This window comes from Notothenia rossii, assembly GCF_949606895.1.
Source record: "Notothenia rossii genome assembly, chromosome: 9".
NCBI classification, from domain to species: Eukaryota; Metazoa; Chordata; class Actinopteri; order Perciformes; family Nototheniidae; genus Notothenia; species Notothenia rossii.
In genome coordinates this window covers 48,080,106-48,098,638 of record NC_136907.1, presented here as the reverse complement: position 1 = coordinate 48,098,638, position 18,533 = coordinate 48,080,106, and the positions used below count along the sequence as shown (strand labels likewise).

The window sequence follows — 18,533 nt, the reverse complement described above, 5'->3', positions numbered from 1 at the left end:
TCCTCCGTCTTAATGGAAAGGGGCTACTTCAGGCAAACAATTGATGCACGCCTTCAGTCTCTCGAGAGAGCATCACTGGCATCAGGGCCGCTCTAATGCGGCGCTTCCGGCTTCACGCGGAACGGGTCCTCCTTGCTCGCGAAGCTTCGCCCATTTCTGGCTTCAACTACAACCCCTCTTGCAGGCAGGCAGGGCTTAAGCTACATCCCATCGAAGCTACTTCTCCTCCCGGCTCAGTAGCAGTACTGGACACTAAGTGCGTCATAGACGGCTAGCAGGTTCAGTGCACACAGCTGGCTTGCCTCCTTTCCCTGCGCCTCACTGCTAAAACAGGCAAGAAAAGAGAAGAGAAAAAGAGAGGAAGAAAAGAAAAGAAAAGAGAGAGAAGAAGAAGAGCAAAAGGGAAAAGAGAAAGGAAAGAGGAGGAGAGAGAACGGAGAAGAAGAGAGAGATAACAAAAGAAGAGAAGAGAGAAAAAAGAAGAAGAACAAGGAAGCGAAAAGCAAAAGAAGAGAAGAACGAAGAAAAAAGGAGAGAGAAAAAGAAAAGAACGGAAGAAATAGAAAAGAAAGAAAAGAGAGGAGGAAAGAGAAGAAGAATAAGGAGAGAGAAAAAGAGAGAAGTTTGTTTATGCATTGTTGCCTTTAGTTCAGGGTTAAGGTGAGTTTCAGGCAGCGTCGGGTGTAACGCGTTACAGCATGGAGTTATGCAGTTCGGGTAACTACTATCCGTCACAATGCTCAGTAAGTACCGCAGTTTCAAGCTTCAACACAGCCACGGATGCTGCCCATCCGTGGTTTTTTGGGGGGTTTCTTTCAGGGAGAAAGAGAAGTTCATGTAAGATGATAGAAGACATTCTAATCACCCAACCAGCACATCAGCATAGATACGTCTCACCGTGGAGTAATTAAACTGCTAATTAAGCTAGTCCTATATCAGGGCTCGACAGTAACGGTTGCCAGGTTGCCATTGGCAACCATTCAGAAAAATGTCAACCACTTCTTGGACTTTGGTTGCCATCAGTGGCAACCAGTTTTTAACATAAAGAAATAAGGACAGCAAACAGCAAAACGTGCACCCCAAAATAGATAAATGTTCATATTTGTTTTAAGAGTGATATTTAATTGTTGTGACCAGTCGGAACCTGATACTTAAATTGCACGTGCATTGGCGTGATTACGGAGCCAGAAAGCGATGCACGTTTACTCGCGTGCGCCGTGTGTTTGTTTTACAACAAAATCGCGAAGCAAAATAAGTTGTTTGACTGTGTGGTAAAAAGTTCAGCCAACACCTCAACTTCTCAAACGAATGTTCAAGTGATTCAACTGATAAAGCATAAGGTAAACCCGAACGAAAAACAAAGAGGAATGTTTTCCATTCACTTCCGGTAAAAGTTCCTTCAAAATAAGAGTCCCGATCTTATTACTACCAAAATAAAAGTGCAAAACGAAACTTTACCATAGAAAAATGTTGGCATAAAATTATAATCACTTCTATAAAAAGGTAACACATTTTAAATATAGCTAGACATATTAAAGGTAATTTACAGCATCAATAATTAATATCAAATGTTTAACTGTGAATGGTTTTCATTTATTTAACATTAGAAATGTATTAGTCTGGCCAATCCAAGACTTCAATGCTGAAGGGCCAATGGGTCTATGGTGGGGGTCAGCACAGGGTCAAGACAACCCACATTTGAAAGGGAGACAACGGATGATCAAGAAACTGGTGACTTGCTCAATTCATTTGTGAGGGATCTATGAAGACAGGACAACAGCAGCACTACTGGTATTTTGTATACCAGCAATTGAGGGTGGACAAGTTTACTACCACTTAGGTTCAAATAAGTGCGTTAATTACTTATTGTAAAGCGTTTGAACATTCTTTTGTGTCACATGTTCATTATTAAGTTGATGTATAACTGTATAGCATCTTAATTATTTAAAATATAAGGTATCTAAAAAAGGGCAACCGTATTTTCAGTTTTGGCAACCAAAAGCTGATACCTGGTTGCCAGCCTGGCAACCACTTTTAAAAGTTAGCGTTGAGCCCTGCCTATATCATGGGTCATGTCTCAGTATTTACCTAAGCAAATATTATTTCATGCTGCTCATATTGCACTCATATATTTGGTTTCATGCTCACATGGCTTATGTTAAGCAGGGTATGATATTCATGCATCATTGTACTCAAGCTAACACCCGCATTACATTGTCTACATCTCCCTCTTCGCCGGGCATCGGCTCGTGCCGGCTATCCAAGATCTCTCCAGCTTACCTATGGTAAACATGCATATAACTGGTGGTGGTGTCTTAAGAGGATTTCAGGGCTTGTTCAGGATAGGTGCAGCAAACCTGCCGCAATCAAGGTAATTATTCCTCTTCCCTACAACAACCTCATCCTACATTCGTCCGGACCTCAGTGCCGTGCTGGCTATCCAAAGGTCTCTCCAACCTTCAAATTGGTACGTATGCATATAACTGGTGGTGGTTCTGAGCATGTCAGCACGTATATTCGCCCCGCGGCTCATGTTTATCCTTGCATGTCTAACCCTGTACGTCCAGGTTGTAACCTTCGGGTTTGTATACAATGTGTCCCTGCGAAGTCAGGTTGCCCCGTACGTCCGGGATGCCCTGTACGTCCAGGATGCCCTGTACCTCCAGGATGCCCTGTTCGTCCGGGATGCCCTGTATGTCCAGGACGCCCTGTACGTCCGGGATGCCCCGTACGTCCGGGAAGCCCCGTACGTCCGGGAAGCCCTGCATGTCCAGGATGCCCTGTACGTCCAGGATGCCCCGTTCGTCCGGGATGCCCTGTATGTCCAGGATGCCCTGTACGTCCGGGATGCCCCGTATGTCCGGGAAGCCCTGCATGTCCAGGATGCCCTGTACGTCCAGGATGCCCCGTTCGTCCGGGATGCCCCGTACGTCTGGGATGCCCCGTACGTCCGGGAAGCCCTGCATGTCCAGGATGCCCTGTACGTCCAGGATGCCCTGTACGTCCAGGATGCCCTGTACGTCCAGGACGCCCTGTATCTCCAGGATGTCCAGGATGCCCTGTACGTCCAGGAAGGATACCTAGGAGGCATCAGTATGTCTAAATCCCCCCATGTATTAACCTCTCATTTCATCCATAGATTTCCACTGCATCCCACAAGGTAAGATTTCATCACGTTCAGTACTTCATACTTTCACTTCTTTTGGGGTTTCATCGGAAACGGTTCTTCCCTTCCCGAATGACATCCTACCAAACCTGGGCCTAATCGCCAAACACCATTTCATTCACTTGTTATAAACTGTCATCATTATGTTTCATTTATATAATGTGACCCGATAATAAACATGTATTTCATACATCACGTCTCTCCTGATTGAACTATTAATCACTGCTGTGTGTAATGTCAATTTGCAGAAAATGAAAAGAAAGTCAACAGACATCTCTTCTTATTTTAAGAAGGAGATGAGTAAAGGAGAGACAGAGCTGGCAGGGGAGCAGCAGCATAGGGCTAGTGAGGAGATGGCCATACATGCTAGAAAGTACATGTGGAACTCTGTTTTGTAAAAGTGAAACTAAAACCTAAGTACAGTTTTATTAATGTGATTGTGACCTTTTTAATCATTTAAGTCTTCGACACACTTTAGGTCTGCAGCTCCTTCAAAATGAAACGAGAATCTATGCAGTTGTTCCTCTTCTGTGTTCTGAGGTTATGAGCCGACCATTAGTCAAGTTTGTTTTCATAATGTTCTGAATGCTAATTTAAAAAAAGGGTAACCAGTTTGTTTATAAAGTATAAATATACATTTTCAAAACAAATGGAATACAAGCTATATGTATTACTCTCACCACAGTGGCCTAATCTAAAAAAAAATAGAAATATGTCTCGTCACCTATTTTCTGTCTAATACTAAAAGGTGGTGTTTTGTACCATTTATAATATTTTGAATTAGCTATAAAGGTCAATAATAGATGGTGTTTTTGTGTTCAATCACAGTATGTATTTACCCTTTTATACCCCTTGTGTTTTTGGGTCCTGTGGAAATAAAATAGTCATGTTTTAAAAACTGATTTAATAAAGTCATGTCAATCATCTTTGATCCCAGTGTGACACAAACAGCTTTGTTCAGTCTAAAACAATTTATAACCTAGAGCAGAGGTTCCCAACCTTTTTTCCCAAGAGCCGCCCCAAATGACTCCTGTTGGAAGTTGCCCCCCCCCACACACACACACACACACACACACACACACACACACACACACACACACACACACACACACACACACACACACACACACACACACACACACACACACACATACACACACACAAACACACACACACACACACACACACACGCACACACACACACACACACAAGGGGGGGGGGGGCACAACAGCGGTAATTAAAGTTTAAAAGTCTCAAAAAATGCTACCACTACTGTCACAAACTAGATGAATGTGAAGTATTTTGTTAAAGGAGGATGAAAGCGTAATTAAGGAGCACTATTTGATGGTTATAGAGAGGCGAAGTCCCGCCCATCTACTTCCGACCCATGGGACCCCGGAAGCGGAAAATTATACATTGACGTCAATGGAGAGAGAAAAGTCATCTTTCGATCCCGTTTGAATTGTGCCACGAATGACACATATGATGTTTGTCAAATTAAAAGAACATTTTGCAAGTCAAAAAAATAAAAATGTGTCGTAAAACTGTGAAGTTACAATTTTTTTTGTGTGAAACCGCTCAGTGAACTACAGGTCTCTGGTCTCGCACAATACGCGTCACCATCACAAAGATGGCTGTCACGTTAGTAAATTTCACCTGTTTCTTTCAGAATGAGGCGAAAAAGTATAAAACGAGGTGAAAATCACTACAAGTCTGGGCATGTTGAGAGCTGTACATACACGAAAGGGAGCGGTTCTGTAAGAGCCAGCATGCGGGACCGGCTTTACAAGGTTTCAGTGAGTAATATGAGTGCAATGTTTAAGGTTAATGTCAGCTAGCTAACAAGGTACACTAACGTGTTTTGTTTTAGAAACTAGTTTTCTCCTTAAGAACTTTGTGGTGTCTGTGTATGCTGTGGATAACATTAGTGTTCACAAGAACAAGATACACTCCCGTGTTTTGTTTTAGTTGCTCTTCAGATTGAAGCGGCCAGTTCTATATCGACTATATGTGTGATCTCCTTTTTACATCTCGTTGTGTCATTTGAGTTTATTTGCTGTGTGTAGATTCAAGGATTTTGGTTATCTTGTCCAGGGATGCAAACTTGTCACCTTTCGGCGAAATTCTCCGTTTTGAATCCAAAATAGGTCGTTTTTGTGATTCCTGTAGATCTGCAATAAAAATATTTTTTGGGTATGGGAGGGGGTCTGGGACCCGGATTAATGTGCGGCCGCGAGCTTTTTTTATATATATTATAATGAAGCGCGAGCTGTGTGCTCGAGTCTTCCTGCCTGTCGGCTCTGCTCATGATGTATAATAAGCCTCTGCTGCTCGGCGATGATGGTCTAGCTTCAGCAGCTACATTACCTACGGTGCGTTCGTTAATATTAACTGTGCGTCCGGAGTCCCTGTGGCACAGACTGGACCGCTGGTGAACAGCTGTTAGAACGGGCCGTTCAGGTGTTCACAATAGAGCTCCCTGTCGGAGCGGCAGAGCGTGATGTGCACTGAAAAGTTTTTTTTTCCCGTCGCAATATTATCGTTGAGCTAGCTAACTAGCATACATTGTCACTATCTGCTAACGTTAGCTTTAGCCTTCGTTTTCTAATCGTTTTTTTCATAGGCTATAAACAGAGGTGGTATAAGTATATCTTGTAATTGATTAAAATTAGAAGTACTCAGTTCTTGTACTTGAGTAAAAGTAGAAGTACCAGAGTGTAGGAATACTCTGTTACAGTAAAAGTCCTGCATTCCAAATGTTCCTCAAGTAAAAGTAGAAAAGTATTATTATCAAAATATAGTGAAAGTAGCGACAGTAAAAGTAGTCATTTTGCAGATTGGTCCATTTCAGAATAATATGATACGTTTTATAATGATTGATCATGAAAGTGTTCTCAAAGCTGGTAAAGGTGCAGCTAGTTTGAATGACTTTGTATACTGCAGGGTAGCTTTTGGATTTACTCCAGGTCGAACTAAAGTCTGATTTAACACTTGATTATATTTCACATCATTCATCCACATCTGTAAAGTAACTAAAGGTATTACATACATGTAGTGGAGTAAAAGTACACCATTTACCTCTGAACTGTAGTGGAGTAGAAGTACAAAGTAGCAAAACATTGAAATACTTAAGTAAAGTACAAGTATCTCAAAATTGTGCCCAAGTATAGTACTTGTTGAGTTTATGAACTTAGTTACTTTACACCAGTGGCTATAAAGATAGAAAGACTAAGCCTTGCACAGAGGCCTGAAAATACATTTTCAAAATGCTCAACAGTGCTGCCAAAATTATAAACTGACTGCTACACAATTAAAATAAATGCTTTTTATATATTTCTATTAGATGTGACTCTATGGCGTTTCTGTTAATATTAACACTGCTGCTTTAGTTGTTCTGACTGCTAAAATCCTCTGTTATTCCTCATTTTAAAGCCGATATTCTGTGGGGTCAGGGGGCTCGGATCCTTGTCACCTTTTTCATACCTGATGAGTTTGCATCCCTGTTGTCAATTTGTTTGGTTATCTAGGCACAGCTGTGTGTGACTCCCTCTGGTACACTGGTATGTGTTTTCCTAATGTAGAGAGCATTGATTAATTAATAAACTACACACTGACTCTAGATCCTGACCAAATCCTTATTTTTTGATCAAATGTTTTTCAAAAAAATGTATTGTATATTATATAACAGCTGCAAATCACAGACCGGAGTCTCTGCTACTGTGGACCACGAAGGAGGGGATCATCATCCCCATCCCCAAAGACCCTGCATGGCATGGAAATCTCCTCCTCCTGGAACAATTCTACACCCAGCATATGCTCCCTGTGTTGGCCAGTAGAGAGGAGGACATTTAAATAAACATACTCTTAACACCCTCGGACTCTGCGTTGTGTTTCGTATGTGTGATGGGGTGTTATGCAGAGGGGAGGAAAACAGGACACAGCAGATTGGGATTGTGGTGGAGATGCTGAGCAGTTATTTAATTGTTGCGTGTAATTATTATTATACTGTGTGCTTCTTAGTTATTCCATCTTTTGCTGTAACATGGATCTGTATGTAACTCTATATTTAATTTTTATCTACCACACTTCCTTCTACATCATACACCATCATTATACATGATGGTGTATATAGGATATGTATTTATTTGTATACATATCTAAATTGTATAATTTTATTTTTCGTATTTGGGATTTCTCTTTTGTCCACTCAAATACACTTGGCCCTTTCTCTTTTCCATGTGGAAAATGGCAGCTGCATATTCTGCTTTTCTCATCTGCTCCCTGTCTGCTCATCTACGATGAGAAAATTATATAATTAATTACTAATAATCATTTAAACCTGTTATTACCAATATTTCACAAATTCTTCATGTAAACTTAAGAGCACAGCTGTATGTTGAGTATGTCAGCTTTGCTTGGTTCATCTTACTGGGGGGGGGGGGGGGGGGGCTGCTACATGGATGTCGGTGCAGTCCACAATAATTTTGCAGCTGAAGGCAGAATGAATTTATTATTGACTCAGAATGAAGCACAACTTCATGTCATACAATACATTGACTTTATTTGTAATTGTGTAAAAAAAATATGAGCATTGATTAGCAAGCAGGACCTGGCAGGAACAGAGAATGGTGATGGATGGAGCTGGGAAGAGAGAAGAATAAAGAAAACAGATCAACTTTATTATCGGATATTAAAAATTCAATTTCAAAACAAGTTGCCGCTCCTACAGTTTTCTAGTGTGTAAAGATGATTTCACATGACCAATGCAAAATATCACACTCAATACATGTGTGTCTCTGAGGGGTGCATTGTGCCTTTGATGTATATAAATAATATACCAGAACCAAATACTATTACGTACAGTGGAAATCAGGTTACCAGAGCAGGTCAGACCAGTGTGCATGTTCCTCAGGGTCTCAGCAGTTACAGGTGAGGTAAAGAAAATAAAAGAGAAAAAGGTCAGTAACAACACTTTAAAGTAACAACACTGAATAATTATCTCTTTTAATAATTTTCTCTCAGTAATCACTCAACTACTGTCTTTCCAACAAACAGATTGACTCACTCTCACTATCATCACAATGAAACACGTCCAGAAGAATGTCATGCAAAGCTGCCTGCCTTCCTTCCTTCGACTCTCCCTGAACTGCCTGATCTTTTAATGGTCAATGTTAACCATTTGTGCAGATAGCATTAAGTAGAAAAGATCGCTGATACTAATGTGGCGTTAGCCTACCTCCCGCCCCCTTAGCACCTGGTGGAGGAAGGGGCGATAGGCTACTCTTCAAATGTTTCACAAAATACTTACCATCATGACTACTCTTACTGTTTAACATTTTGGTTTACTTCATGTTAAGGCTAATACAAATGACAAGGCTAAGTAATGTAATATAATGCTAACTAACATGCTCGCTACTAGCTAGGTAGCTAACTTGACTATCTTCCATGCAAAACATGTATATTACCTGATATGTTTGGTCCAACGACTCCTGGTCCTTTCATCAGACGGGAAGCGATAGAACGAGCAAGTGGTATGATCTCTTTTGTGATTACAACCTCGTACAAAGCACACAGGCATCTTGTAAAAGTGAATTTATTGGAGCAATCTCTTATATTTATTGGAGGGAATAAATCAGTCTTCTTCTTCCTCTTTGCTTTGCGAGTCACAACCAGTCTTGGAGCATTATCGCCTATGACATCACTTACGCGACCCAGAATGCATTTGGGATTTGTAGTCTTTCTAGTTGCGTATTATTCATAGTCTTATATTTCAGCATTTTTACGACAAACTGTGACTTTTTTTGCATGGAAATGATTGTTTAAGATTGACAAACATCATATGTGTCATTCGTGGCACAATTCAAACGGGATCAAAAGATAACTTTTCTCTCTCCATTGACTTCAATGTATAATTTTCCGCTTCCGGGGTCCCATGGAGGCTCCCGGAAGGGGAGGGACTTCGCCTCTCTATTGGACTCAGGATTAATTCATTTGGATTCCCGCTGAATGAATAAATTAAAGGACGGTGCAAGTGAAAACAATTCACAAAGGGATTAAACTGTTTAAAACACATGCGCAAAGTAAGCCGGATTTTGCCGATGTGTTTATGTGGATTCAACAGCCGTAAATAATCTACAAAATGGAGGAGACCGATCTGATCGGAGCAACTGTGGCAAATAATCCAACTGAAACCGGCATGGACAATGACTATGTTTTAAAAATGCGCTTATCCAGAAAAGCCTGGTTTGGAAACTTTACGGGCCGAAGAAACATTTCTATTGAAGAAAGAATTATACATTTCTGTCTTTTTATGCTTTTAATAGCTACTAACTTGAATTGTTATTCAAATTAATTAATTAATTATTTTTTATACATATACATATACAAGGCTTTTAGTGACAATCATGTATTGTTTTACAATTATATGTAAAAAAAAAAAAAAAAAAGTCTAAATATGATATTTGGCCTCAAATCATCATGTAAGCACAGCTAGAATATATTTATAAAACGGACAAATCAAATCAAGCAATCTGGTGTTTCTTAGCCGTGATATAATGTGTATAATCCCAGGTATAATTGTAGTTACTTTTCACAAGTCAGTATCTCACCGCGTCAGAGAAAAGCTACAACCGTACAACTGTTACATTACGTCAATTATGAAACAAAGCTTAACATGGGAACATTTAAGGTTAACTTCGACCTCCGGGGTGGCCTTACTATGGAGGAGTGGATTGAGAAGTGCCTATCTCCAGAAAAAAAAAAGCACCTAAACGACGACAATGCTGTCTGTCTAATATGTTCGCTAGCTGTTGGTGTTGCATAGCAACCACCTATGTTTTGTGCAGAATGCAACGGAGGGACTATTTTTATTTTATTCCCGGTCTGATTTTTAGTCCAAGTCCGCCACTGAACGTAGCTATTATGTAAGGTGCTGGTATATATATATATATATATATATTAACTGTGCTTTCCCCCCTCCCCAAAAGTTGTAAATTAAACAAGTGAAGTACATGTTATGTTATAAAGCCGTGGAGGGCGGTAGTTTATAAACCAAAGAGTAACCGCCCTTACGGGACGCTCTAATAAGTAAAGCGAACGCACCCGCAAGGACACCTGGCCTCCTATTGGTTGAGGGATTTTGACAGGGTTGTTGCACAAAAGATTCGAGCACGCACAGAAGAAATCTGAGAGCAGACATTTCACGAGCGCACAGAAACAGCCTGAGTGCGAGGAGAAGGTTTTAAGCTGGAACACTGGAAATCTGTAAGCGGCAATATATCTGAGTGCAAACGTACAGTTTGAGCAGAAGCAGAGCAGATCTAAGCGCAAGCAGGCACTTGAGTGTGAGGAGAGGGTTTGAGGGAAAGAAATCAATAAAGTATGCTCTCAAATTTAAATACCACGCTCTTGAATAAAGATAGGGAATAACCCCCATACATTTTGAGCATTTTCACTGAAGTTATGAGAAAACCGTGTTTCATGGTGAGCATTGTGTTGCCATGGCAACAGCATTTGAAGACATTTCAAAACTGTCCCGTAGATGTCTTCACGGCTGGACTGTTAGCACGCATGTGAAGTTTGAGCACTTTTTGAACATTTTCATAGGAGTTATACATTACTTTAGGAGGTTACGTTACTCTCTCTCTCTTCTCTTGATCGCCCTCTCTCTTCTCTTGATCATCTTCTATCACCCTCTCTCTCTTCTCTTGATTGCCCTGTCTCTCTTCTCTTGATCACCCTCTCTCTTCTCTTGATCACCCTCTCACTCTTCTATTACCCTCTCTCTCTTCTCTTGATCACCCTCTCTTTCTCCTCTTGATCGCCCTCTCTCTCTTCTCTTGATCACCCTCTCTCTCTTCTCTTGATCACCCTCTCTCTCTTCTCCTGATCATTCATCATCATCGGTGTGTGTCTGTGTGAGAGAGAGTGTGTGTGTGTGTGTGTGTTAATTGTTACAGCTCAAATGCATTGCAATGACTTCCATGTTAAAAAAAAGACTTTAAAAAGCTGAATATTTTTAAAAAGTATAACATATTTTGAAAAACTTGAAGGTTTCCCATCGATTCCTGAAAACGCTGAATATTTAATATTTTTTCTTAATTTTTTTTTATTTGCCAACCTAGGAGAGGTTTTCCTACGTTTTTCATGAAAAAATATGTCTGATGAGTGTAGGGTTTGGGAATTATGGCAAGTTTAAAACATTTTTTGGGGAGACTTTCAAGCACTCCTGCACTCTGTTTTGAGATCAAAGCACTCAAGACTTAACGAACTGCTCCATCCACACTAATGTTAAAATCTGAAATAGGCCTCTCTACCAAGCTCCAAACTAAGTTACATATCTCAAAAAGTGTAAAAGATATCAAAAATCTAAATAAGCTTTATAGCTGAAGGTCTTGTGATCATTTTAAAGTTGAAATGAAGTCTCAAGCTGAAAGTATGTGGAAGGAGAAGCATTTGGCGTAAGGTGTAGGAAAAGAGGATTTGAAGAGTCATCTCATTGACTTCCATGTTAAAAAAAGAGTTTAACACTAGAACCGCCAGAGGTTTTTGTATACCTAAAACCGCCACCGGGTCAAATTGACCCGCTATTAGAATGCATTGATTTTCAAGGTAAAATGTTCTTTTATTGAACAGTGAGTTTTGATCGTAGAGGGATGAAACGTAAACCAATAGAATGTGAACTCTCAGCTTTTGCCTCCTATACATTCATGAGTCTCTTTCTTTTGTCCATTTCGGAAATATGACCGGCTCTCTATCTATAAATCTCTATCTATAAATATATCTATAACTATCTATCAATCTATCTATCTATCTCTCAATCTATAAGGAACCGCAGTAGACATAGCAACACGTCATGTTTATGCACAAAATCAATAGCGCAAAAAGGGGTGGGGTCAATATGACCCGCTGGCAGAAATAGGTATAAATGGCAAATATTTGGGCGATATCTTCAATCTGACTTCATATTGACCATTTTTAATAACAGAGGGTGCTACATAAAACACTTTCAGGAAAAGTCACGGACTGGGAGACTTGAATATTTTATTGAAAAAAAGTTACAACAGCTGTAAAATTGACCCGTTGGCGGTTCTAGTTGTAATGGCCGCTGTATTCCAAGGTATTTTCATTTCAAGAGGGCCTAGCAACACTCATTGTTAACTTGGGGGAAATTCAACATATGGCCTGAAAGCCCAGAGGATTATGCAGATGTATTTCTGTCATTCCAACATTTCCCAACATTATCACCTTTAATTCTGTGCGGGTTATTTCAACTGATAACTTCCTACAGGAGCCAGAGAGACTTCAGTCTATTTGAAGAAGAGTTGCTGCAGCACAGCATATTGGATCTGCCAGGAGCAGAAAATGAATGTGCCATGGTTGCAGTTGAAGGAAGACCCACCTGAATCTAATGGCCACGCTGCAGCTGCTTCTACAGAGCAGTATGCATTGTTCAACACAACAGATGAACGGATGCTCTGACAGTTACTGGAATCGTGCCTTAGCTACTGTATGGGGCTGTGTGTGTGACTGTAGGTAGCTCAACTAGCAGATAATATCTGCTAGTTCAGCTACCTACAGTCATATCTGCCAGATATCGAAGCATCTGTTCTCTGGCATGAGAAATAATTATTTCATGACCTTGATTTTCCACATTTTTCTTTTGCGTATATTTTACATCACAGCAATGATAGGGCTACCCAGCGGGCACTGCATTACATACACACGTCGATACAACGGCTGGTTTGATATATAAGCCACTGAGTTATTACAATGTTCTGACCCATTGGGTGATAACTTTTCACCTCTTCGATTTCTAATTGAATATCTCTGCCTGAGCTTTATTAAAGGGGCCCCATTATGCAAATGTTCAGGTTCATATTTGTATCATTTGCCAATACTGTGACATGTTTACATGCTTTAATTTTCACCTCTTTTCACCCTCTGTCTCAAACCAGAGCCCAGTCTGCTCTAATGGGTTAGCCAGCTGCATCTGTTGTGATTGGTCAACCGCTTAGAGCTGTCCCACCCCTTAGCCTATTATGTACAATGTATTGGAGAGCTAGCCAATTAAAGCACTAGTGCTACATAGTGATGTCACTATGTCACTGAAGTAAACAAATTGTTAAGAATCGTGGAAAAAGATAGGACCCAAATGCAGACTACAAAAAGGTAAAGGTTATAAACAAAAGCAAGCTTTATTTAAAAGCTGAAAAACAGAAAAACATGGCATGAAAAACACAGGTAGCACAAACACACAAAACTGACCGTGACCAACATGGAGGGAGACAGGAGAGACTAACAAGAAGCGTGACGTGAAGGGAGGACAAACAAACAATGAACCGACAGGGGAACACAGGAAAAGACAAGACTAAATACAGGGAGGCGTAATCACGAGACGAGAAACAGCCGGGCAGGGGAGGCAGAAACACAAGAGCAACAGGTGAACACAATTAGACAATCAGACACACCAGGGAAACTAACGACAGGATAACAAGACACAGGTGGGAACAGAACCGCAATCTAACACCCAAAACAAGACAGACTAAACTAAAAACATGACATGACATTAGGATTGTGACACAAATGAGTTCAATATAGGCATTTCAGGCAGGCGACACAGGGATTTTAGTCTTTGCAGACTGTTTACATGCACAAAAACCTCTAGAACTACTGGAAAGGGAAAACCCCAGAGAGCATAATAGGGCCTCTTCAACATTTAGTTATTTGTGATTAAGTCCTTTTTTATGTCATATAGGGGATCAGCTATGTGTCATGATCCTGGAGTTACTTTGCTTCTTGTTTCTTTTTTAAAACTTATTTTCTCCTGTCCTGTCTTGTTTTTAACTTCCTGCTTTTTTGTCATCCCGCCTGTTTGATTCTCGGATTCCTTTCAACTGCTACCCTTGTCTTTTGCCTGCACTCTCCAGCTGTGTATTATCTTGTGATGAGTCCTCTGTTTATATATACAGCATGCCTGTCTTCCCTTGTGTTCTCTATCAGTTTGTTGTCAACGTTTTCCCGATGTGGTTCGGGTTGTTTGTCCGATTCCTGATTTTCCTTGTTGTTGAGCATATTTGTATAATAACAAAGTCATGTTTCAGTTCATGTGTATGACATCATCAGCATGTGCCTGAAACGTGATGATGCTAATGAGCATGTGCAGATACAATAAACGGCCAGTACTCCAGGCCAAACTCTGAGCGATGTGGTCGTGTGTTTTTTCTGTCCGTTAGCATACTTACAAGCTACTTTGGTTGACTGCAAACGTGGAGACTTCTGCTGAATATAATGTCTCACGCAACAGGTTATGGGCCCAATCAAGGAGCCCAAAGGTGGTTTAAGTTGTTATTCGATGGTGACGAGAAAAACGTTGAGATATGGGAGACGAGGTTTTTGGCGCACATGGAACTGCGCGGCCTCAGTGAAGTTATCCTGGAACAGCCAGCGATAGACTACAACAGGGTTCCCCAGACTACGGCCCGCGGGCCGCATACGGCCCGCCACGCCCCTTTGACCGGCCCTCCACCTCTCTGCACCTCAACATTTGAACTGGCCCAAAGAAGAAGAAAAAAAAAAAAATTATAAAATATATTTTTTAATATTTTATTTTAGTTGTCCAACTTGTTTTGTGAAATAATAACATGACTCTCCAAACGAGGGCGGTAATCGCTGTTCATTCCGTCACCTGAGATTAGAACTCGAGGCCGTCAGTATGTAGTGGCCAGAGCGGCTCTGGTAGTGGCCATGAGCCAAACAGTGGAACTGTCAATCAGATCGCCAGCGCCTCTATCACGCTTTAAAAGCAACGTTATGTAACGTTCTGGTTGACATCTGTTACATTTGCATCTTGTTTTTTTAACACAAAAATATTTTTTTATTAACCATTTATATTTTATATAATTTAATATGTGTGTCTGTATTATTTATATGACGTATGTTTATGACCGAAATTCCGCCACCTTACAAGCTGATCGAAGTCATGCGCAGAAAATATTATGCTACAGTTGAACAGCAGTGTAATGGCGTGCAGTAAAGTGAGGAAAATTGACAGAGAGTGTCGGGTTTTTAAAGAACAATGGACCAAGGATTATTTTTTTGTTCCATGGAAGGACTGTGCCATTTGTATTATATGTAAAGAAAATGTGGCCGTGTTTAAAGAATTCAACCTTCGCCGCCATCACGAAACCCGGCACAGAGAGTATGCTAGCTTGAGCGGGCTAGCGAGAGATGATAAGGTTCGGCGTCTGAAAGGCGGACTAGCTGTTCAACAGGATGCCTTCCTTCGTCAATCCCGGGTCAACCTGGCTGCTGTCCGAGCTAGCTACAAAGTAGCTAACCTACTGGCTACCCACAGCAAGCCGTTCACAGACGGAGAATTCGGGAAGGCCATGATGCTGGCTGTGGCCGAGGAGGTGTGTCCCGAGAAGACAGATGCCTTCCGTGGGGTGAATCTCTCAGCACAAACGATGACGAGACGAATTGAGGAGATGGGGGGAAACATGTTTGACCAACTGAGAGAGAGAGCCGCAGAATTCAAGTGTTTTGCTTTAGCCATGGATGAAAGTAATGACGTACAGGACACGGCACAACTGTTGATTTTTATTCGTGGAGTCAACACACGTTTTGAAGTGTCAGAGGAGCTGGCATCACTGAGAAGCCTAAAAGGCACAACAACTGGAGAAGACCTTTTTGCCGAAGTGTGCAAAACAATGGGCGAACTTGGTCTGCAATGGGCTAATTTTGCCAGTGTCACTACAGATGGTGCGCCTAGCATGGTCGGATCTACGAGGGGTCTAGTAGGGCGCTTGAACGGCGAGTTCGAGGAACGAGGTCTCGCCCCACCGATTCAAGTCCACTGCCTGATTCACCAGCAAGCGCTGTGCTGCAAAGTTTTGAAGTGGGCGTCTGTGATGAAGGTGGTTGTGCACTGTGTCAACTACATCCGGGAAAATGGGCTGAAACACAGGCAGTTCCAGGCCTTTCTCTCCGAGCTGGGGTCTGCTCACCAGGATGTGCTGTACTACACCGAAATCCGGTGGTTAAGTCGAGGCAAAGTATTGCGCCGTGTCTACGACCTGCTGCCCGAAATCAACACCTTCCTCCAGTCTAAAGGTGAAACGGTACGGGAGCTGACCGACCCGGAGTGGAAATGGGACCTCGCGTTTTTAACTGATGTGACTGAACTGTTGAACCACCTCAACCTACAGCTCCAAGGCAAAGGGAATCTCATCAGCGACATGTATTCCCACATAAAAGCATTCGAGGTCAAACTGCAGCTCCTTGTGCGACAGGTCCAAAAGCTGGACTTCACACATCTCCCTGCCACCCAAAGCTACTGCGCCGAGAAACCAGCCGCCCCTTTCCCAGTCGCGAAGTGCAAAGATGCCCTGGAGATGCTGCAGCGAGAGTTCAGTGTGCGCTTCCGCGAGCTTCATGTCAACAACAAAGACATAAGTCTGTTCCAGAACCCCTTTGCTGCTGACATTGACGACGCACTTCCCTCTCTTCAGTTTGAACTAGCCGAGCTGCAGAATTGTGATGTCCTTAAAGACGCATTCAAGCCTGACCACCTCCTTGAGTTCTATGCTGAGCTACCAGAGGGCACTTACCCAAACATTAAACAACATGCTCTGAAGATGTGTACCGTTTTTGGCAGCACCTACACCTGCGAGCAGACGTTTTCCCGCATGAAGCAAATACAAAATCCAACGAGGAACAGACTCTCAGATGAACATTTGCATCAAACTTTGAGACTGGCAACCACTAGGCTACACCCAGACATCGGACTTCTCACCAGCCAGAAGCAAGCACACAGTTCACACTGATATGGTAAATATACTGATTTTAACTATTACAATTTTATATGGCTGTAAACATGAACTATGATTTTTTGATGAAATATGATTAATGTTTTTAATGAATTTTAATGAATAATGCTACACTGTATTTGTAAAATCACATCACAAGGAACAACAGGCAGCATATTTATGTAATTTACTGAATGTGTCCAATGTCATCCCTTTATGCCAGGTTTCCAGGCAGCAAGAGAGGGGACTGCAACTGCTGACCTCAAAGATCACTGCCCATCCATCCTTCCTTCCACCCTGGCTACAAGTACCAATTCAGTTCACCTACTGCACATATTGCTGACTTCCCATTCTGTTACTCTCTTCTAGTTTAACCTGCCGAGGGTTTACTGCTCAGTCTCTCCTCCCAATCTCTTCTCTCAGCATCAGCCTCTCCATCGTTGTCTCTCTCTCTCCCTCTCTCTCCTCTCTCTCCTCTCTCTCCTCTTTCTCCTCTTTATGCACTGCCCCTCATCTCAATCTCCTATTTCAAAGGGATGATAATTGTGCTGTAAAAGTGTTTGGGTGCTCATTGCATTTTCACCTTGAACAAAAAAAATCTCACCTGAATATACAAATAAGAGTTGGTTAGTTGATATATTGTTCACCAAGTTTCTTGTCTTGATGATTTCTCATCTCACTGTAATATAGGCCTACCATTTATATTGTATCACTCATAAACTGTCAATCATCATGTTTTTCTAACCTTTCCTTGCTATTTTTACATGGTTGTTATTAGAAAATAAAAGGAATACCTGTGGTATTTCAAATTGAAAAACATGTGAAGTACTCACTTCTTTTGCAAATCACTTGTAATGATGAACTATTTTGTGCTAGAAATTATGGCTATAACAGGCAGTGGCCTAGTATACAGCCCACATGATCGATCCCGGCCCCTCATCACAGTCAGGAACGATAATGTGGCCCCCAGAGAAAAAAGTTTGGGGACCCCTGGACTACAACGACGAACAAGCACTTGAAGAAGACGCAACAAAGAATGCAGAAGCATATGTTGAATTAGTGCAGTGTCTAGATAATAAGAGTTTATCACTCATAATGAGAGATGCGAAACGAGATGGATGAAAAGCGTTGGCAATACTCCGAGAGCACTACGCAGGAAAGGACAAACCACAAGTCGTGAGCCTGTACTGTGAACTCTCTTCTCTCCTGTGGAGTCTATTTTTATATAACATTACAAGACTGATTCTTATTATTACATTATATGCTTATTGTGCTCATGAGATTGCTATGACTATAGAATAAATAGACACAATCACTAATCCTAGGTTCTGATGGGTTAGATACCAACAAGGGGAATAGTCAGAAGAAAGTTTAGCTTGCAATATTGAAAGTAGCAAGGTCGAGTGCAGAGACTGAGAGAACACAAAGAGGTAGTCAGAACAGCACATCGCACCGGCCTTCACGTTGTATGGGAGCCGCGCTCCCCCGCAAAGCTAGGAAGCAACATTATGGTTTCCCACTATATCTGAAGAAACGTTAGAGAAAACAAATTAGTATG

General features: G+C 41.5%; 2 long non-coding RNA genes across 2 annotated transcripts in view; both read right to left on the bottom strand.

Moving 5' to 3' along the window:
• Window positions 1-18,533, bottom strand: part of LOC307019253 — a 39,388-nt gene that overhangs the window by 4,927 nt on the left and 15,928 nt on the right. The gene's annotated exons all lie outside the window — the stretch shown is intronic.
• Window positions 7,707-8,847, bottom strand: LOC307019251. Its single transcript, XR_013802616.1, has 2 exons — window positions 8,029-8,847; window positions 7,707-7,808 (listed from the first exon to the last, which is right to left on the bottom strand). It is a non-coding gene; the product is annotated as an uncharacterized lncRNA (long non-coding RNA).